This window comes from Ursus arctos, unplaced genomic scaffold (genome assembly GCF_023065955.2).
Source record: "Ursus arctos isolate Adak ecotype North America unplaced genomic scaffold, UrsArc2.0 scaffold_8, whole genome shotgun sequence".
NCBI lineage: Eukaryota > Metazoa > Chordata > Mammalia > Carnivora > Ursidae > Ursus > Ursus arctos.
Genome location: NW_026623100.1, coordinates 1,457,402 through 1,479,589, shown reverse-complemented (window position 1 = coordinate 1,479,589; position 22,188 = coordinate 1,457,402). Strand labels below are relative to the sequence as shown.

Sequence of the window (22,188 nt, the reverse complement as noted above, 5' to 3'; positions counted from 1 at the left end):
TCTTCAGGGTGGCAAGGGCGGTCAGACTGCAGAGTCACATGCTTATCTGCCTTCTAGAACTTGATTTAAAGCAGCATACAAGTATCTATTTTTTAATTCTACTAAAATACACACAAATTGTACCATTGTAAGTATTCTTAAGTGCACAGTTCTGTGGCATTAAGTACATCCATGTTGTTGTGCCACCATCACCAGCATCCATCCTCAGGACTTTTTCATCTTGCGAAACTGAAACTCTTCCCATTACACACCAAGTCCCCACCCCCACTCCTGCAGCCCTGGCACCCAGCATCCTCCTGCAGAAGTCTCTATGAATCAGATGATCCTGGGACGTGATGTAAATACAGTAATGGCCCTTTGGTGACTGGCTTATTTCACTGAGCATAATGTCCTCAAGGTTCACCCATGATGTAGCACGTGTCAGGATTTCCTTCCTTTTTGAGGAATGTATGGATAGACCATATTTTGTTTATCCATTTGTCAAGGTTTGCTGTTGTAAAAATATTTTCATAGGCTGTATTCTGGGAGCAATAACTCTTTTAATACAGTTTTATCTTTTCATTGAAGCTTTTGGTTATGCTTTGTTATTGTTTTTAGTCCTCGAGAAGCCGGGTGTCCTTATCCATAGATACAGAGTTGGGGTTGCAGTTAGCGTACATGAGTGAGGTGACAGCTCACCTCCCAGGTGAACATCACTGGCTGACAGCTCTTTTTTTTTTTTTTAAGATTTTGTTTATTATTTGAGAGAGAGAGTGTGCAAGAGCGTGAGTGGGGGGCAGGGGGAGTGCAGAGGAGTGGAGGGAAAGGGAGAAGCAGACTTCCCACCGAGCAGGGAGCCCAATGACATAAGACTGGATCCCAGGACCCCGGGATCATTACCTGAGCCCCAAGACCCCAGGAAAATGATTGAGCCAAAGGCAGACACTTAACCCACTGAGCCATCCAGCAGTCCCTGGCTGACAGCTCTCAAGTTTTCCTTTGAGACCACTGCCCGTCCTCTAGCCCTCGTGCATGTGAGCCATCCCTAGTCCTGAACTTACTCTGCTCAGCTGCTTTTCTTCTCCAGCTGAGGGTTTAGGTCCAGGATTGAATAATAGGCTTATGCCTGGGGAGCCTGGGTAGCTCAGTCATTAAGTGTTTGCCTTCAGCTCAGGTTATGATCCCAGGGTCCTGGGATCAAGCCCCACATCGGGCTCCTTGCTCCACTGGGAGCCTGCTTCTTCCTCTCCCTCTCCCCCTGCTTGTGTTACCTCTCTCGCTGTCTCTCTCTCTGTGAAATAAATAAATAAAATCTTAAAAAAAAAAAGGAAGAAAAATAGGCTTACTCCTCATCCTAGGATAGGAGGAAGTCCTCTTGGCCAGCCGTCTTTAGGATGCCCAGCCTCAGGGCAGATTTTTCCCTCCTCTGACCTACTATATCACACATGTTTGGTAGACACACTCAGTCCACCAGAGTGGGGGTGAGAAGGACTGACACAGGAGTTGCCAGCAAGGACGCTGATATTCCAAGGCCTCTAGGGAAAGGAGAGCTATTACTTAACACCAAATAACTATGGCATAACAATAAACACAGATTATTCTCCCTACTGTGTTAAATTATTGTGAGGCTGGACATGGTGGGGGGCAGGCTGAGCCCACTTGTTGGTACCAGCCATGGAGGGCCCGAGTATCCCAGGCTCGTGAAGCCCTGAGCCTACGTTGCATCATCTGCAGACGCCCCTTGACTTGGGCTGCCTTCTAGAGCGGCTGGGACCCCACCTGTCCCCTCAGTCATTCCAGGACTACTTCGGAGACTCTCACCATGCCCCAACCCACCAGAAGGCTCTGAAAGTTCTATCTGTAAGCTAAAGACCTCTGACAGAGCTTAAAAACAATGGGCTGAGCTATCTTAGGCTGGTAACCAGATGCTGAGAGGCACGCTTCCCAGGTCTCAGACACACCAGTCATTCCTGTAGCACACTTTCTTCCCCTGTCTGTCCTGTCCTACATGAGGAGAGGTTTTGGTGTTCCACCTCTGTTTTCCTTTGCCTGGGTTGGCTCTTGACCACATCTGTGGGTTCCTGGCCACATCTGTGGGTTCCTGGCCATGTCTGTGGGTTCCTGGCCACATCTCAGGTTTCCTGGCCACGTCTGCGGGTTCCTGGTCACGTCTGTGGGTTCCTGGTCATGGCTGAGGGTTCCTGGCCATGTCTGCGGGTTCCTGGCCACATCTCAGGTTTCCTGGCCACGTCTGCGGGTTCCTGGTCACGTCTGCGGGTTCCTGGCCATGTCTGCGGGTTCCTGGCCACATCTCAGGTTTCCTGGCCACGTCTGCGGGTTCCTGGTCATGTCTGTGGGTTCCTGCTCATGGCTGAGGGTTCCTGGCCATGTCTGCGGGTTCCTGGCCACATCTCTGGCTTCCTGGCCACGTCTCTGGCTTCCTGGCCACGTCTGCGGGTTCCTGGTCATGTCTGCGGGTTCCTGGCCATGTCTGCAGGTTCCTGGCCACATCTCTGGGTTCCTGGCCACATCTCTGGGTTCCTGGCCATGTCTACGGGTTCCTGGCCATGTCCGCAGGGTCTTGGCTGGCCAGCATTCCTTCATCCCATCCAGCCTTTGTCACTACAGTGAGGCACAGTTCCACAGGGCACACGGAGCCCTTTGCAGACCAGATTCCTGGCTGTCATGTGCATGATTAATGTGGGCAGAGGGTTGGCGAGGGCACACTTGGCTTTTAGACTTTGGCCTGTTCGGACTTTCTCACCGGTGTGGATCAGACAGGCCAGGCTCTTACACAGATATGATTGTGTGAGACCTTCCTTCCCTGGCCCATTCATTTACGGCTTGCCTAATTTCTACCTTTGAAGCTTCTTACGAGGAGAGGAAAATACAGTAGTAAAGGAAACAGGGAATGCAGTTCCTACTGGAAGTGTCAGGGCAGCCTTTGGGGAGGAATGGTGGTTGGGTGGAGCAGGCCCAGGACCTGCCCAAGCCCAGCACACAGCCAGTACGAGCAGGCCAGATAACTCCAGAAGACCTCTGTGCTCTCCTTTGGTCACAATGCGGGGGTCGAACTTGCCCTCAGACTGCCCACCCCCAACCCTGATGGGGCATCTCTTCACGGCCCCACACAGAAGGAGCTGCCTGACTCCTACAGACCTTCCAGGGCAGCTCAGCCTGGAGTGCACACGTGGCCCTTCCCCTCCGGGGTTTCTGCTGTTGCTCCTGTCCCTTGCTTTTCCCTGGGCCCGTGGACTTTGCAGAGAATGAGGTACACCCTGAGTGTGGGCCATGGTGAAGGTGACCACAGTTGTCAGGCTAGAGGGTTTTGGATACTGAGCTGAGACAGAAAACTCTTAATCCCTTTTCTGCCCTTAAAAGAAAAAAAAAAAAAAAGTCCTGCCTGGCCTCACTAGCTTTCTAAGATGCATGACAAAACCTAGTTTTAATGAGAGCCCATTCATATGACATGGCACAAGAAACGACATCATTTCAGTATTTGGAACTTCTTGGCTCTCCTTCTCTTGTTTTTGTGGCTGAAAGGAAGGTGTGGATTTCTTCTACTTCACCAGAAGTTGTCCTTCTTTTGATTTGAAATATGAGCTTCTGAGTTGCTGGATGGAATGTTCTAGAAATAGCCTCTGAGTGAAAATGTTATGCTTAACAAAACTGGGCTTCAGTTTCCACTTCCTTTCTGCTGTATGAGCCTATATGGTGCTGCTTACCAGGCAGAAACGGGGTAGCAGATGAAAGGTGTGTGTTACTGGCGCCTCCGACCACAAAATCAAACAATAGGCCTTTTCATCTCCTGGCAAAACAGAGCCTTATTGCCCCCCTCTCTTAGTCAAAAAGCAACACCAAGGTGCAGACGTGGTACCGTGCAGTGGAGAGTGGTGCTGTTTTCCTACCCTGTCATGGGAGCCTTGCTTTGGCATCTTGTTCTCTAAGAGAAGACAAAAAGAGCTACTTACTAGGGCTCTACTACATTTGCTGTTTATTTAATGCTCCTCTGCGTGGCTGCAATTAAATGTGAAGTGATTCATTAAAAAAAAAAACCATGATTAACACAATTAGAAAAATAAAGATGAAGAAGGAGATTAGATTGAAGGGGAGAGCAGGGCTAGGACAGCCCCATGTGCCCCGAGAAGAAATTAAGATTCAACACGTTTTCTGAATTCCAAGTTTAGAGCTCAGTGGCCAAAGAGAAAGGGTGGGGAGTTTGGAAGTTCCAAGGAATTGCGTATCCACCAGGCTGAAGTGTTCTATGTCCCGTGATAGGGAGACACGGATGAGCACTCCAGGCAGAAGGAACAGTTCCGTGTGAATCCTATGAAAGCCCACAGCTTTGGCCACAGAGAGGTGTGATCCCCAGCTACACGGTGGAGATGGACACAGGAGAGTCCTAGTGAGGATGACAGGTGGTTCCCCAAGACTCTGTGCTACAGCCTTATGGGCATGGCTTCTTCTCCTTCACAACAACCCTAAGATGGAGGGGATGGATTATCCCTATTTCACAGTTGAGAAAATTGGGGTTCAGAGAGGTTAGGCAACCTAGCCATGAAGTCCCAGCTTGAAACATAGCAGAGATTTGACCCCCAAACCAGTGCCCTTAACCTGAGCTCATGAAGCTTGTTTTCACACCTGCAAGTCAGAACCAGAACCTGTGTGTGTGTGTGTGTGTGTGTGTGTGTGTGTGTATCTGGAGTAGGACATCTCAAACTTGTGAATGTATCAAGATCACCTGGGGCTTGTGTCTATGCAGGTTGCTGTCCCCCACCCCTGAGTTTCAATGCAGTGGGTCTAGGTCTGGGTGGGGACTTCTCACAACCTACTTTTCTAACAAGTTGCCGGGGGAATGCTGGTGCTACTGCCCTAGGGAGTGCTCTCTGGTGTGAAGTACCTTTTTTCCTTGTGACTGTCATTCCCCTTCCATTTTTATTGATGTTGCCATGTGTTTTGTCCCCTCCCCTTGATGGGGATAACAGATCTAGGTTGATCCCCTACAGATGGTAGGACCGAGCATCAAGGCAGCAAGAGCTCTCTCCAGGGTCACCGGCTAAATCCATGCAGAGCTGGAGAAAGACCCCCAGGCCTTTGGCTCCTGACCAGGGCTTCTCTTACTGAACCACAGTGAGCAGGATGCCTTCCAGCCTCACCTGGGTGTTGGAGGAGAAGGGGCACAGAGCATCCAAGGAGATAAATGGGCCCTGGGTAGGATCCATGGCTATCCATGTTGACATTGTATCGTAGAGTGCATCAGAGCTCTCAGAGCAGTTGCATGTGTATTAACTCATTTATCCTTGGGACACTCCATGGGTGGACTAGATGGGCTGGATGTTGGCCCCTGTGGATATGAGGAGGCGGAAGGCTGCTTGGCTGGGAGCCAGGCTCTCAGTTCAGTGCTCTTTCTACTCTAGCCCCTCTCTCCCTGTGGATCCCAGAGCTTCCATCTTGGCTTTAGTGGTCTGACTCCTCATGGCTCCTCTGAACTCAGCTCTTTCCCCTTCCCCCTGCTGCCTTCTTGCCCTCCAAGGCTTTCTTGCTTGCCACTGCTGTCTGCTCCTGGCCATGTTTTTCAATGTGTGGCGTACATGAGAGGGGTAGGGATGGAGAGACCAAGGAGAGACCAAGGGCAAGTCTCCTGAATTTCTGTGTGACCAATGGGGACCCAAGTGACAAGGGGGCAGGTGGGGGGTGATGACATAGTTACAATGTCCATTCTTCCGGGTGGGGGGAGGAGCACGTGCCAGCCTCTTCAGAGCCTGCATGTGCTTCCATCTTGGCCAGAATCAGGTGAGAACTCTGTCGTCTCTACTGGCATCTAAGCTTGTAGACTGGTATGTTTCTTTCTTTTTTTGGGATTTTGGCATTTATGGGAACGGCCCCCTCCTTCTTGGTTGGAGTGCTACTTGGGGCTCAAGTCCTCACCTAACTGACCTTGATTTGGATGAATTTCAACTTGCCTTCAATTGGTGGCTCACTTGATCGGCCTTGCAGCATCCCAGGCTCCCTTTGCCCATGCATCAACTGTAGTAGGGTGTGGAGGGGCACCATTTCCTGGAGAATCGGAGGACCATGGGCTTGCAGGAGGGCTTCCTCAAAGGTACTCAGCAGAATTCCTAGACCTGTGTTTTTGATCAGTATTTGTTTTGTTTCGGACTTGGTATCATTTTCAAAACATTTTGTGTAACTGCATAGTTTCCACCTCTTCATTTTACCAAGTAAAACATTATTTTTTTTACTGTTACTTATTAAAATAATGAACATTTTAATATTCCAAAAGTAGAAAGGACAGCCATTTCTATTCAACATAGTAGTGGAAATTCTAGCCAGAGAAATTAAGGAAGTAAAAGAAATGAGGCATCCAAGCTGGAAAGGAAGAAGTAAAATTGTTTCTGTTTGCAAGTGACATGATCTTCTGTAGGAAACTCTAAAGAATTCTCAAAAATGGTTTTAGTGCCAATAAATAAATTCAGCAGAGTTGCAGGATATAAAAAAATCAATCCTTGAAATTCAGTTGTATTTCTACAATACTTGCAATAAACAACCTGAAAATAAAATAAAAACAATTCCATATACAATAGCATCAAAACGAATAAAGTACTGAGGAGTAAATTTAACCAAGGAAGCAAAAGACTTGTATGCTGAAAACTACAAAACATTTCTGATACAGATGGATGGAACGACATCCTGTGTTCATGGATCGGAAGACAATACTGTTACGGTGACAGTACTCCCCAAAGCAATCTACAGATTCAGTGCAATCTCTGTCAAAATCCCAATGGTGTTTTCTACAGAAACAGAAAAACAATTCTAAACTTCATATGGAATATTCAGGGATCCCAAATAGCCAGAAGAATCTTGAAAAGAAAAAGGTGGAGGACATACTTCCTGATTTCACAATGTACTACAAAGTTACAATAATCAAAACACTATGGTACTGGCATCAGAATAGATGTATAGACTAAGGAAATAGAATAGAGAGCCAAGAAATAAACCGTTACCTAGATGGCTAACTGATTTCTGTCAGGGTGAGAAGACCAGTGAGGAAAGGGCAGTCTTTTCAACAAATGGTGCTGGAAGAACCTGATGTCCACATGCAGAAGGGTAAAGTTGGACCCTTACCTAACTCCATATACAAAATAAGAGCTAAAACCTAAACATAAATGTTTTTTAAAACCCTCAGAACAGAACACAGGTGAAAGTCTTCTTGCCTGTCTATTAGGCAATGATTTCTGAAGTGTGACACCAAAAGCACAATAAAAGAAAAAAGTAGGTAACTTGGACTTTGTTAAAATTAAAAACTTTTGTGCATCAAGAGACACTATTGAGAGACTGAAAAGACAGACTATGCAATGGGAGAAATATTGACAAATCTCCAACTGAAAAGGGATTAATATCCAGAACATGTAAAGAACTCATACAACCCAACAACAACAAAAACCGAGTCAGTTCATAAATGGGCAAATGATTTAAGCAGATAGCTCTCCCAAGAAGACATGCAGATGGCCAGGACTTGAAAGGTGCTCAATGTCACTAGTCATTACAGAAATGCAGATCAAAACTACAGTGAGATACCACCTCACGCCCATGAAGATGGCTACTATAAAAAATAAAAACAACCCAGAAAAATAACAAACATTGGTGAGGATGTGGAGAAATTAGAACACTTGTGTGTTGTTGGTGGGAATGGAAAATGGCACAGCTGCTGTGGAAAACAGTATGGAGGTTCCTCAAAAAACTAAACATAGAATTACCATAGGATCCAGCAATCCCACTTCTGGGTGTGTGCCTGAAAGAATTGAAAGCAGGGTCTTGGAGAGATATTTGTACACCCATGTTCACAGCAGCATTATTCACAATAGCTAAAATGTGGAAGCAACACAGCTGTCCATTGATAGATGAGGATAGATGAATGGTTAATTATATGATGTATACATAACCGTGGGATATTATTCACCCTTCAAAAGGAAGGAAATTCTGATACATGCTTAAACTTGGATGCACCTTGAGGATATTTTGCTAAGTGAAATAAGCCAGGCCCCAAAGGATGCTTCCACTTCTATGAGGTACCTAGAGTAGTCAAATTTATACAGAAAGAAAGAAGAATAGAGGTTCCCAGGGATGTGGGGGAGGGGGAATGGGAAGTGAGTATTAATGGGGACAGAGTTTCTGTTTGGGAGGATGAAAAAATTCTGGAAATAGTGGTGATGGTTACACAACAGTGCAGAGGTACTTAATGCCTCTGAACCGTGTAGTTAAAATGGTAGATTTTATATTTATTTTATTACACTTTTTCTTAAATAGAAAGAACATAATCTGAATGGTACACCTGTTCCTGAGAGAGATCAGTAGGCAAGTTTATACAAATACATTCTAAAGGAAAGAAAGGCTGTGTTAATTTTGAATGGAAAAAATTACAAGGTTAAACTTTATGTCAATATGTGTTATTAGCTTTCTGGATATGAGTTTTGGGAGCCTATATTGGACAGTCTGGCATTAATCGAGCTTGGTTACACAATTCAGTTTTCTCCATTATGGCCCATAATCCAATTTAAGACAGGTGAACACTTTAAGACAGTCCTGTGAACACCGTCCGCCTCTCTGGCCGTCAGATGCCCTGATTCTGTGGCTTGGCAAAGGGCTGGCACCCCAGCCCTGCTGCTTCTCTGTCTACAACAGGTTGGAAGGAAATGGCTGGAGGGAGGCCAGGGGTTGTGGCAGTCCCCTTCTTACCTACAACCAGACTGTCACTGAGAAGGGTCCTGAATGCTTTGTCCCCTCTCTTGTCAGCCCCCACACAGTCGCAGGTGCCCTTACAACAAGCAGCTGGTTATTGCTAGACTTCCAAGCCCCCAAGCCCTGTAGACCCTCCACCCCCTTGATGAACTGCTCTTGTGGGTTTGTTTCCCCTGCTTGAGGTAGCCGAGCATTGCGGAAGCTGCCGTGGGCTGGCTTTGAGGTGTAAAGTGCTTTGATCCCCAAATTATTTCAGGCGGTCCCTTTGGGAGGGTGGCTTGCCCAGATCAGCTTGTCGCTCAGCAGCTGGACATGAGCTGGCAGGGGTCTCTCCTCTCAGCAGCCTGGGGGTACATGGCCACATGCTCAGTGGTCTGCTCCGCTAAGAGTCTTCCAAGGACCAAGAGCCCATGCGGAGACAGTAGTCCGGCCCTCAGGGCCTGGCAGAGGGCCCCTTTGCAGCTTCTCCAAGCCCCCCTCCCACACTCTGCCGTCCAGTGTGACAGTCTTCTGTGTGGCTGTGTGCACTGTGCAGTTGTCTCTCCTGGTGCATGTTTGTGTAAGTAGAGAAATGTGTCAGCTCAGCGCATAAAGGTACAGAAAGTTAGAGCTGGTACAGGGCCATGCTCATTTTATACAAAGAGAAACTGAGGCCCGGTTTCTCATTTCTGCATCTTCTCAGGTGTGTGTGGGCATAGAGGGGGAGTGTGGCTGGTTAGAGTCCACTTTGCTTGTGTAGCTAATCAAATATATTAAAATTAGATTTTTACTTAGCAAACCAGACTTTTTTTGGCATTATTATTAGTAACACTAAAACTGTATGTTATATATTGGATAAATAAGATTTGTCAACATGCATGCAGATTTTCAGTTCCATGCTGGGTTCACTCCTTTTTTTTTTTTTTAAAGATTTTATTTATTTATTTGACAGAGATAGAGACAGCCAGCGAGAGAGGGAACACAAGCAGGGGGAGTGGGAGAGGAAGAAGCAGGCTTCCCGCTGAGCAGGGAGCCCAATGCGGGGCTCGATCCCAGGATCCTGGGATCATGACCTGAGCCGAAGGCAGACACTTAACTACTGTGCTACCCAGGTGCCCTGGGTTCACTCCTTTTAACCCACATTTTCTTCTGCTGTAACGGGGAATTGGGAGCCCCGCCGGGAAGCTTGTGCATCTCTGAGGAGGTAGAATTGCCTTGTACCCGCTCTGTCCGGTACAGAAGCCGCTAGCCACGCATGGCAATTGAGCTGGTCAAATGTGGCTAGTGAGATTTAGGAAATAGACTTTCATTATATTTACTTTTAATTGGTTAAAATTGAAATAGCAACAGCCACACATGAGTCGTGGCTCCCCTAATAGACAGGGAAGTGTGATATTACCTTTTTCTTCCTTTTTTAATGTGTTTAATCTGATTTTAAAAGGCATTTTGTTATAACACTGGGTGTTATATGCAACTAATGAATCATCGAACTTTACATCAAAAACCGGGGATGTACTGTATGGTGACTAACATAATATAATAAAAGAATATTTAAAAAAATTTTAATTAATTTATGATCATTCTAAATGAAGATGAAATAAAAATATACTTAACATAAAAAAAAGGCATTTTGTGGATGTGAAGGAAAGCTGAGGTCTGCACGAGAGCAGTGGCTGAGCCAGTACTTTCCGAGGCCTTGCCTGGACCTTCTGCCTCTGTGTCACCTGGTCCAGTGCCTGACTGTGCTGGGCGATGTCACGGTAATTTTGTGACTTCTGGGATCTTAGTTTCCTCAGGTGTGAAGTGAGGTTCTAAGGCTTTTTCTAGTTCTGGATTCAGTCTCATCTCATTCTTGGCTACTGGGGATTGAAAGAGCTCTATTTTAATAGGAATAGTGAAAGGTTTACTAAATGCTTGGCTGGGCTGGGTACCTCTCAAGCCCCTGCACCTTTGGCTGGGTGGGCAGACCTGGAAAGGCAGACGGTGATTTCAAAGTGCAGGTTTCTGGACTCCACCCAACCTGTCTCAGAGGCAGGAAATTTCAACCAATTTCCCAGCAGTTAGATGACTCACTCTGAAGGGACCTTGCGAGTCACCTGACTGGCCTGGTCAATGCAGACACCCACTGTGGAGTATCTTTCTGAAAGGCAGGGCCAGAAGCTGGTGTCGCATGTGGGATACTTCCCCCTCCGTGGGACCAGTCAGTGAGGCAGCCGAAATTACCTTCCTGCTTGAATTCAGAAAATAGGAAGTTCACTCCTTTCTTTCTTATCAATATTGCAGAGAGGGCTAGGAGCAGGTCTGTGCATTTGTCCTTGACTTAGCTTTAGTATTTACGAGTGAGCTTCACGTTTGCTTTTAAAGAGACCCTGTTCTAATCTCCTGTTGTTGGAGCCAGCCACAGTGAATGACCAAGATGTGATTTTAATATTAGAATATTACTTTGTCATGAAAAACAGACCTAACCAGTTCTTCTTCCTGACTGTAGTCTTGTCATCTTTGACTCAGAACAGACTACTTTCTCGTTTCTGGGAGGATATGGAGGAGATATCTTTTACCAAATAGTAGCTGTTATCTGTCTCCCTGGTTCATAAACCCAGCTCCAAGTTCTGCTTGTAGCAACAGTGTTTCCTAAGCCCTTTTAAGTTCTTTCTTGTTCTTTAGGATGACTTTGTGTCTCAGTCTCTCTTAGCTTTTCCTTGTTTCCTCTGGAGCCACTGCTCCTTCCCGCATCTCCATCCCCCATCGTGCTTGCCCTCACTAGGCCGCAGCTCAGTGCCGTCCTGGGTGTTTGCAGGAATCCCATGCAGACAGCATCCTGCTGGCTCTCTGGGGATCCTCAGAGGTGTGTGACACACGTGATGCATCAAGGAGCTCAGAACCTAGTAAGAAATGGTTGGTTAGAGAAGTGAACCAGGATTCTTACACTTGGAAGAGGTAGAAAACTACCTTGAACCTGCCCAAACAGAGAAAGAAAGAAAGCAATGCAGTGGCTTAGGGACTGAATATCCTGAAGGTAGGTGGTGTCTGTCAGATTCAGGGCCCAGCTGATACAACAGATTCAGTTTCTTTCCAGCACTGGGCCTCACCTGGGACTCCTTGTGATGACACGGCAGCTCTAGGGTCCTTTTTCACAGGAGCAGGATGGTATAGGGTCTTTGTCTTCTTTCTGGAAGCCTTTCTGGAATCTTTTCTGGCGGCATCTGCAGAACACGTGAGATTCACCCTGTTAGTTATGAGAGCTTGTGACTACGGCAGCAGTTGGCTCCGATTTAGGTCCTGTGCTTCCTCTGGAAATTATGGGGATTCCGCCCAGGCCTCGAGGTCAGAGGGTTGGGGGAGGAGAGGGTGTACAAGAGAAAATGGGTGGCTGATGCCAGAAAGAGGGGAGTGAATGCCAAGCAGGTAGGAGACGTTTGGGGCGTCCGTGTCCACTCCAGGAATATACCATATTAAGGGCTTTAAAAGAGGCACAAGTCAAGGAAAACCAAATGTAAGGAAGTGCTGAGGATGAAGAGAGTGGGAGAAATCAGGGACTGTTAAATGTAGGACTTCCTGGGTCTGACTGGGTCCCTGACCTTCAGCCGTGTGTATTTCCCTGGGAAACCATCGACTTTTCAGGAGTGTCTCTGTGTGGAGGCTTCTGCTCGAGCTAGTCTGGCTGTACCCTGGGCTCCTTGGTCTGCTCTGGCAGCCCCCCTCTTGTCCCAGGCTGCCCTCGCTGCCTGGCATATTATTCACCCCTCTGCCCAGATCAGACTTCAGCACAGCCCTTTAAGGTCCAGCCGGATTGCCCTTCTGGGTAGGTCCCCCGCCCAGTGCCCCCTCTGAATACAGCATACTCTTTCTTTTATCTGAGTGTCTGCGGTCACATGACCTGTAGGCTTCCATGGATGAGACCATCACTCCTGGTGCCCCCCGGTTTCCTCCCAGAGCCCCCAGTGCAGTAGACACCAATCATGCCTTGGTTCTGTCCTGGCTCCGAGGGGCATGCAGGTTGCGTTTGTCTTGGGTGACAAAGACTGGGGAGCCGCTCGGCGGCACGTTCCTTTCTTTGTAGGAAATCAGTACCCGGACGCTGTTCTGTGTCTCTAGTGTGATTCTTTGGCTCTTTCCTGATACATACAAACAGTCTCTAATGGTTAAATTTTTCACATTATGTACTTGCAGTGTTTGCCAAACATTGTGCCACTCGCTTATAATACTGTCAGAAATTCAATCAGCGGCCTTCACAGTCCTTGGAATGTGCTTGGTGGCAGGTGTTACACTGTGTGTGTTTATTCCCCAAGGGCTTTTATTGTCTCATTAATGAGCAGGTGCAATAAATTGTGTTGTAGACAGCATCTCTGTTAGTCTGAGGATGTGTGGGGATGTGTGTTCCATCCTCACGTGCCACCCGTTCTCTTTTTCTAATAACTCTTTACTTTAGAATAGCTATGAAAGTAGTAGAGAGTGTTTTCCATGTACCTCACATCCCAATTTCCCTCCTATGAACACCTCTCATTAATATGCTACATTCGATACATTACAATTAACTAACATCGATACTTTATTCAGATTTCTTTTTTTTAATAATAATTTTTATTAGGTTATGTTAGTCACCGTACAGTACATCCCAAGTTTTTGATGTAAAGTTCCATGATTCATGACTTCCGTATAACACCCAGTGCTCCATGCAATACGTGCCCTCCTTACTACCCATCACCAGCCTATCCCATTCCCCCACCGCCTCCCCTCTAAAGCCCTCAGTTTAATATCCAGAGTCCATAGTTTCTCATGGTTCATTCCCCCTTCTGTTTACCCCCCCTTTCTTCTTCCCTTTCTTCTCCTACCGATCTTCCTAATTATTATGTTCCATAAATGAGTGAAACCATATGATAATTGTCTTTCTCTGCTTGACTTATTTCGCTTAGCATTATCTCCTCCAGTCCCGTCCATGTTGCTGCAAATGTTGTGAAATCGTTCTTTCTGATGGCTGAGTAATATTCCATTGTATATATGGACCACATCTTCTTTATCCAGTCATCTGTTGAAGGGCATCTCGGCTCCTTCCACAGTTTAACTATTGTGGACAATGCTGCTATGAACATTGGGGTGCATATGGCTCTTCTCTTCACTACGTCTGTATCTTTGGGGTAAATACCCAGTAGTGCAATTGCTGGATTATAGGGTAGCTCTATTTTTAACTTTTTGAGGGACCTCAACACTATTTTCCAAAGTGGCTGTACCAACTTGCATTCCCACCAACAGTGTAGGAGGGATCCCCTTTCTCCACATCCTCTCCAACATTAGTTGTTTCCTGCCTTGTCAATTTTTGCCATTCTAACTGGCGTAAGGTGGTATCTCAGTGTGGTTTTGATTTGAATTTCCCTGATGGCTAATGATTTTGAACATTTTTTCATGTGTCTGTTAGCCATTTGTATGTCTTCATTGGAAAAGTGTCTGTTCATATCTTCTGCCCATTTTTTGATTTGTTTATTTGTTTCTCATGTATTGAGTTTGAGAAGTTCTTTGTAGATCTTGGATACCAGTCTTTTATCTGTAGTGTCATTTGCAAATATCTTCTCCCATTCCGTGGGCTGCCTCTTAGTTTTTCTGACTGTTTCCTTGGATGTGCAGAAGCTTTTAATCTTGATGAAGTCCCACAAGTTCATTTTATCTTTTGTTTCTCTTGCCTTTGGAGATGTGTCATGAAAAAGGTTGCTGTGGCCGATGTCGTAGAGGTTGCTGCCTATGCTCTCCTCTAGGATTTTGATGGATTCCTGTCTCACATCGAGGTCTTTCATCCATTTGGAGTTTATCTTTGTGTACGGTGTGAGAGAGTGGTCAAGTTTCATTCTTTTGCATATAGCTGTCCAGTTTTCCCAGCACTATTTTTTTATTTTTTATTTTTTTTAAAAGATTTTATTTATTTATTTGACAGAGATAGAGACAGCCAGCGAGAGGGGAAACACAAGCAGAGAGAGTGGGAGAGGAAGAAGCAGGCTCCCAGCAGAGGAGCTGGATGCGGGACTCGATCCCAGGACTCCGGGATCACTCCCTGAGCTGAAGGCAGACGCTTAACGAGCCACCCAGGCGCCCCCAGCACCATTTATTGAAGAGACTGTCTTTTTTCCACTGGATTTATTCAGATTTCTTTAGCTTTTCCCTAATGTCTTTTTTTCTGTCCCAGGATGCCATCCCGGACACCACATTACGGCACATTTCATCATCCTGTCTCCTTAGGCCCCCAGGCTGTGATAGTTTCTCAGACTTTCATTGGTTTTGATGACCTTGACAGTGTTGAGGAGTGTTGGTCAGGTGTTTTGTAGGAAGCCCCTTAATTGGGGTTCATTTGATGTTTTTCTCATGATTCAACTGGGGTTATGGGTTTTGGGGAGGAAGACCACAGGGGTAAAAGTGCCTTTTCATCAGCTTGAATCAAGGGTACATACTGGATTCCTTTTGTTTGTGTATTCGTTTATTTTTATTGTGGTACAATATCCATATATGCAACAAACACCATTTTAACCACGTTCAGCGCACGTTCAGTGGCACTGAGCAAGTCACATTGCTGTGCGGCCATCACCACCATCCATCTCCAGAACGTTCTCGTCATCCTCCCTTGAAACTCCATCCCCACTACACAGTTATTCTCCATACCCCCCCTCCCTGCCCCCAGCAACCATCCTCTACTTTCCGTCTCTATGAACTTGACTGTTCTAAGTGTTTTAATATAGGCTTTATTACTCTTCAGTAGAGTAAGGCCTGTGGGTCAGGATATGACTGTGGTTCCTGAAAGTGGGGCACGCTGCTCCGTGAGGAGCCACACAGGGAAGCAGTGGGTCAGTCAGGAGGCAGAGGCAGCGGGAGCCTTTCTTGTAGACTCTGGGAAACGACGGACTGAGGCAGAGTCAGTGGGCTAGGGGTCAGGCAGTGGCGTGACTTTGGCGGGCTCTGTCCCTCGCTGTCTGGGACCTGGCCCCGGGGTGATCAGGGCCGGTGGGTGGTGTGAGAGCCTGATAAAGCAGGTGGTGGTGTGCAGACACTGGATTGGCTGGTTTGTATTTGGGCGTCTTGTGTACTGTCTGGAAATGGCTAACCCTGGAAGGGGCAGTCCTTCTAGGGTGAGTAAGGCCCCAGGTGTGGAGCATCAGAATACAGAAAAGAAGACATGGCTGATCTATCTAGATATTTCATGCAAGTGGAATCATACATTTGTCTTCTTTCAGTCAGCATCATGTCTTCAGGGGTCATCTGCACGTAGCATGTGTCAGAATGTCACTCCCTGTTAAGGCTGAGTAACATTCCACTACATATGTATACCACACGTTTTGTTTATCCATTAAACATATTTATTTGTTTTTAAAGAAGACAAGGAATTCCAGTTCTGTTTCTCAGTCTGGGAATTCACCGGCCACTCAGTGTCCCTTTGAAGGCTTCTCCCATCTCAGCTAAGGGACGGCACATGCCAGAGGGCAGGAGAGGTCAGACTCATCTGTGGTAGGAATTAGGCTGACCGTGCAGACCAGAAGTGCACTTTGTTGTGTGTAATTAATCCTCCCGGTTCCTGAGTGTCCGCGTTCAGATGGAGCAGGAGAGTTGGTTTCTGGGGTGCAATTACTGCTCGCTGCCCATGACCGTGAAGAGGCCTTGGGTGCCTGCCTCACCTGTGTGCGCGTGACCACCTGCCTCCCCTCCAGTAGTGGCCTCTTCAGAGCGTGTTTGTAGGAGTCTCGGGTGGACTGTCAGGCTCGAGCAGTTACTCATCCAAGGGCTGTTTCCTGCTCTAATTACTGCTCTTTCTTCCATGGCTGAGAGGGATCGGTGGGCGGATGTGGGACAGGCAAGCTAATGTGATGACATTTTGACAAGTGTGTTACAATAAAAAATAACTCCCTTAGGAGAAGGTTAATGCAGTTATCAGCCGAGTTAGCATTGACATCCTTAGATTTGTGTCTTGTTGGGCAGGATACTGTTCTCTCCCCATGCAGACCAAGTCTCACCCACGTTCTAATGGATAGCGCTTGAATTCTGTTTCCAGAAACATCTCCTGAGGGTGAATATCATTATCTGTTCATAGATTTTTCCACTGGGGGTTTCTTCTGTATTTCTTTATTCTGTGATGGGCTTCTTTCTACCTTCTAGTTAACTGGGCTGCTTACCCTACTGTCTGCTGACATGTGGCTCAGGACTACATACTAATTTTAACATTAGCCTGAGTAAAAATATAATTAGTGTTTTTAGTCTGCTTCCAATTTAAATCCTACCATGCATTCTAAAGGCAGCTACAGAGCATTTGGGATTTATTGTTGTGCTGGATCTTTTATTCCTTGTTCGCCTCTTACTCAGTTTCAATAATGTAGAATTTACTATAACTGGGGTAAGTAAATGCCATTTTAAAAACAGCCTTATAGAGATATGATTCATATACCACATATTTCGCCCACTTACAGTATAGGATCCAATGGCTTTCAGTATATTCAGAGTTGTGTGTCCACCACCACAATCAACTTTAGAACACTTGTTCCTTTCATTTCCAAATCTTATTCCACTGTGAATGTATCACATTCATCCATCCGGTCATTGGACATTTAGACATTTGAGTTGTTTCCATTTTTTGACTATTATGATTAATTCTGTTATGAATATTCATATGTAAGTTTTTGTGTGCACTTATATTTTCATTTTTCTTGGGTGTAACCCCAGGAGTGGAACTGCCGGCTCATGCGATAACTCTAACCATTTGAGGAACTGCCGCACTGTTTTTCGAAGTGGCTACATCATTTTACATCCTCTCCTCCAGCAATGTATGAGAGTTCCAATTTCTCCACATCCTTGCCGACACATATTACTATCAGTACTGTTTGTAGCCATCCTAGCAGTATGGCTTTAGCCTTGGAAGATAATATCAAATTGCTAGAATTATGGGTATGGGTTCAAGTTACTAGTTTACCACTTACTAACTGTGTGATCTGGGTGAGTTGCTTAATTTGTCTGCACCCTAGTTTGCCCATCTGTAATTTAGAGATAGTTCTGCCTATCTCACAGGATGCTTGTGAGGATTGACAGAGGGAATGTGAGATATAATTGCACCTCACACAACTTAACACCTGATAGGTAAGAGCCTTTATCATTATGCATAAAATGATGCCAACTGTGAGTTGCTGTCCTTTCCTTCTACCGTTCTCTTTTTATAGAATGAAGTGAGTAACAGTCTGTTTTAGAGAAATGTGGTATCATCCAGGCTGAGCAAAGATGAATAAAATGGAATAAAAGTGATGGAGACCAGGAGCTCTGAATTTTCCCTGATGGTGCTTAAAGGGGTCACTTAAACACATCTGGCTCTTCATTTTATACCCAGAACCAATCTAATAATACAGTTTTATTGTGGTATAAGTTATGTGGAGCAATTCACACTTTCTGGTTGACAGAGCTGTGAGTTTTGACAAATAATTGCAGTGGACTGACCACCACCATAATCTGGATACAGAGCTCTGAACAACTCCATCCTGTCTCATTGCTGTCACACCTTCCTCCACCCCAGCCCCTGGCAATCAATCATAGATCAGTTTTTGTTCCTGTAGTTTTGCGTATTCCAGAATGTCATATAAATGGGATCACGTGGTATGTAGTCTCTGAGTCTGGCTTCTCTCGCTTAGCGTACCACATTTGTGATTTATCTGTGCTGTTGTGTCTATCGGGAGTTTGTTCCTTTCTACCGCTGAGGGATATTCCTGCATATGGATGTACCATGGTAGTATGTCTACTCAACATTGAAGGACATTTGTGTCATTTCCAGTTTTTGGCAGTTATTAATAAAGTCACTGTAAACATTCACATAAAGGATTTTATGTTAATATAAGTTTCCATTTCACTTAATCAAACATTTAGGAGAACAGTTGTTGGATCATATAGTGAGTACACGTAACCTGTAAAAGAAATTGCCAGGTTGTTTTCCAAAGTAGCTAAACCATGAAATTAATAATATCATAGGGGTGCCTGGATGGCTTATTCGGTTAAGTGTCAGACTCTTGATTTCAGGTCAGGTCATGATATCAGGGTCCTGGGAGGGAACCCTCTGTTGGGTTCCACGCTCAGCAGGGAGTCTGCTTGAGGATTCTCTCTCCTTCTGCCTCTGCCCCTGCTCATGCTGTCTCTCTAGAATAAATAAATATATCTTAAAAAAATAACACTGTAACCAGGCCACTGAAATCTGTGAACTGGTTACCATCTGGTTACTAGGAGTAAGCTTGAATCTTGGTGTTCATCTCTAGCCTTTTCTGAATTGACTGCAGTTGTGATTTTCTAGTTGTTGTTAGGAGTGCCGTGAAAAGCACATTCCCTGATCAGATTCATATAGGAAAACTTTAGTTTAAATAAAGTTAAACTATTTATTTATTGTCGTATATTTCGTAGCTACAACTTACGGCCCTTCAGGAGAGAGACGAAGGAGATAGTTTTCTGAATGTATTGGATGACAGATGTCTTATGGAGATAGCGCTCTTTGGAACCAAGTTGAGGAAACACTTGGTTTCCTCAAGCTAAAGTACACAGCTTCTTCTCAATGAGTTGCTTCTGTTTCACCTGGAATGTCTCTAGATCGGCTAGGGTGGGTTCTGTTGTGCTGTATTAACCAACGTCCCTATGCTCAGCTATGTAAAACAAGACAAGTTCATTTGTCCTTCCTGTTGTGTGTCCCTCAGAAGGTGAAGGGCCCTGCTTCTTGTTCGTTGCGCCCTGTGGCATGGGCCGATGAGAGGGGGTACGGCAGATAGCAGTTTGGCTCTCAAAGTGACACATGCCATATCCACTGACTTTTGCCAAAGCAAGTGATGTGACCACAGCTGACTTCCTGGGGAAATTCAAGCAAAAAATGTGCCTTGGAAGGAGGAGAAATGGAATACTGTTGAACAGTCCTTGTTACCACCTCAGATTCGGAAGGGCTCCAAGGCAAAATGATTTTGTTCTCTTTTATGCACTTATGTACTGTGGGTGTGAGATGAGTGCCCTTCCCTCAGCAGCGCCTGTTATCTCCTGATCCCAGGTTTAGTAGGCTACTGGGGCTTGTGTCTGGCACCTTCGGCCACCATGTTCTCCTTCCTCAGAAGGCAGAGCTTTAGAACCAGGCATAATGATACTTTTTGGAGTTGGGAGCTTTCTTGGAGACTGTACCCTGTGGTTTCCAAACACATTGTAGCAGAAGAAACCTTTCTTCAAGTGAAAGCTTACAAGGCAAGTCAGCGTGTACCATAGACAAACTCTGAGTTTTTCTGGGAGATGTGAGTTTGGGGGATGGGGGGAGGGGACAAGGACCCTGGCTGTGGAAACTTTTTTCTCCCTCTCCTCCTCTTCCTCTCCACCCCAGTGATATCCAAGGGTCTCCAAAGACCCCAGTCTGAGAGTCCCTAATCTCTTCTAACCCTTTATCTGGTGGCTGAGTAGGGTAAGCCTATGCCGTACAAATCAGGATTCGTGTTAGAACGATGGGTATATGTGGGCATGCCAGGCCATTTGGTCACCTGGACTAGAGAAAACAGGCTAGAGGGAACTGGCAGGAGGGCCCACGGCTCAGTGTGAGAGATGCTGTGGTCACTGGGCCTACAAGGCTGTTGTTTTTTTTGCTTTTCCTGTTTTTGGGGGTCAATAGAAGGAGAGATGGACGGTGTACATGTCTACTACTATAAAGATTTAAAATCTGTAGTTAGGTGTCCCTGGGGGAAGTGTGAGCTTGGTGATAGCATTTACATGACTCGTTACCATGTATCACCTTCATTCTTTTCAATCTTTATATTCACCCTGCACCTGAGGGTATCCCCCTACCACACCCAGTCCCTGCCCCTGTTCAACCTTATTAACTTCTTAACCCTGCAAAAATAAATGGCACAGAGGAGAGTCTCCTAAGGTCACTGCCCTTATTTTGGGAGGCTGTGTGGTTTCACTTTGACCTTAAGCCTATTTAAGCCTTAAACCTCTCCAAGATTAATGATTTGTTTCTGGGGGACATTTTTTCAAGCTGTTAATCACTCTGCCAAAAAGATAAATCTGGAATTGAAAACTGGCTCCTGGTGACAGTGTTACTTTGGACCTTGTATTAATGACCAAACTCCCCTGGGCTGGAAGGACCAGGATGTTTTTGTAGTCGGGGATGGGAGGTGACACCCCGGAAGGTGCCTGCTTTCAGCAGTGCCTGTGAGTTCTCCCAGCGAAGCCTTCTGGGGAGCCGTCTGATGTTCTTCCCTCTCCTGTGTACCAGAAAACACCACCCGTGAACAACACCAATTCCCAACTGTTGGTGTAAATTGTTCATTAATGGGGCGCCTGGGTGGCTAGTTGGTTAAATATCTGCCTTTGGCTTAGGTCAGATGATCCCAGGGTCCTGGGATGGTGCCCCATGTTGGGCTCCCAGCTTGGTGGGGAGTCTGGTTCTCCCTCGCCTCCGGGTTTGTGTTCATTGTCGCTACCTCTGTCTCTCTCAAGTAAATAAAATAAATAAATAAATACATACATAAATAGTTCATTATTCCTGCTCTCTCCTCCCTAAAATATACCCCAGGCACATGATTGTCAGCCATGCTTTTTAGGAAGCAGAAAGAATCCTCATGAGTCAGTGCATATTAGGAAATAAGCAAAGTGTTTCATCATGGCTAGTCCTTTGCATACACTTGGTTGAAGATGACAAGGCATGCCGGCTCTGTTTTGTTTAGAAAAGCGACAGTGCTGGTGAATGCTGCCACTAAAAGAAGCTGCGTATACAGAAATTAAAGAAACTTGAAGGTCAAGGTTGAGAAAAGGGGCTCTTGACTGAGCCTTCCCTGCCCCCTTTATTTTTACTTCCTGACACCCGTGGCCCTGTTTCCTGTCTGCGTTTGGGTGCTGCAGCTAAAATATGACATGGGCCAGATTCATGAGCCTGGGGACACAGCCCACAGTTCAGGGACTCGGATCCAAGGTCAAAACCACAGTTTCTCTGACAGGTTGTAAAGATTGGGGATGACCTGAGCTTATGGGCTCAGGTGGCAAGTCCAGATTATAGCCAGAGGATGGGCAGAAGCAGCCCCCGGATAAATTTTAACTGGCTCAAGAGTGAAATATTAAAAAGCTAGGCCACAGTAAGACCAGAAGAATCAATGCCGGGTGCAAGATACCTGTCCACAATTTAAGGGGGGGACAAGGCAACCAATGAAAATAGTGTTGTCATGTTGACTGCATACAATTTTAAAAACAAGATTTTAAAAAACCCAGTTAAACAAAAGAACAAAATACACACGGAGGAAAGATATTTAGAGTATATTTCAATGAGTTAATATTTTTAATAAAAGAATTTGTTAAAAGCAGTTGTCTAAAAACTACCAAAGCCAGGTCACATAAAACAACAAAGAATTTACATAAATAATTCGTAATAAATTCATAATAGAGGAAGTGACAATAATTAATGGTGGAAAAGGTTTGATCTTGGTACTCTGACAACTTATGGAAAAATGTTTGATCTAGGTAATCAAAGAGGTACAC

At 45.6% G+C, this 22,188-nt stretch overlaps 1 protein-coding gene across 3 annotated transcripts in view; it reads left to right on the top strand.

Annotated features, from left to right (window-relative positions):
• SH3RF3 (SH3 domain containing ring finger 3) overlaps positions 1-22,188 on the top strand; it is a 389,852-nt gene that overhangs the window by 76,535 nt on the left and 291,129 nt on the right. The window lies entirely within an intron of this gene.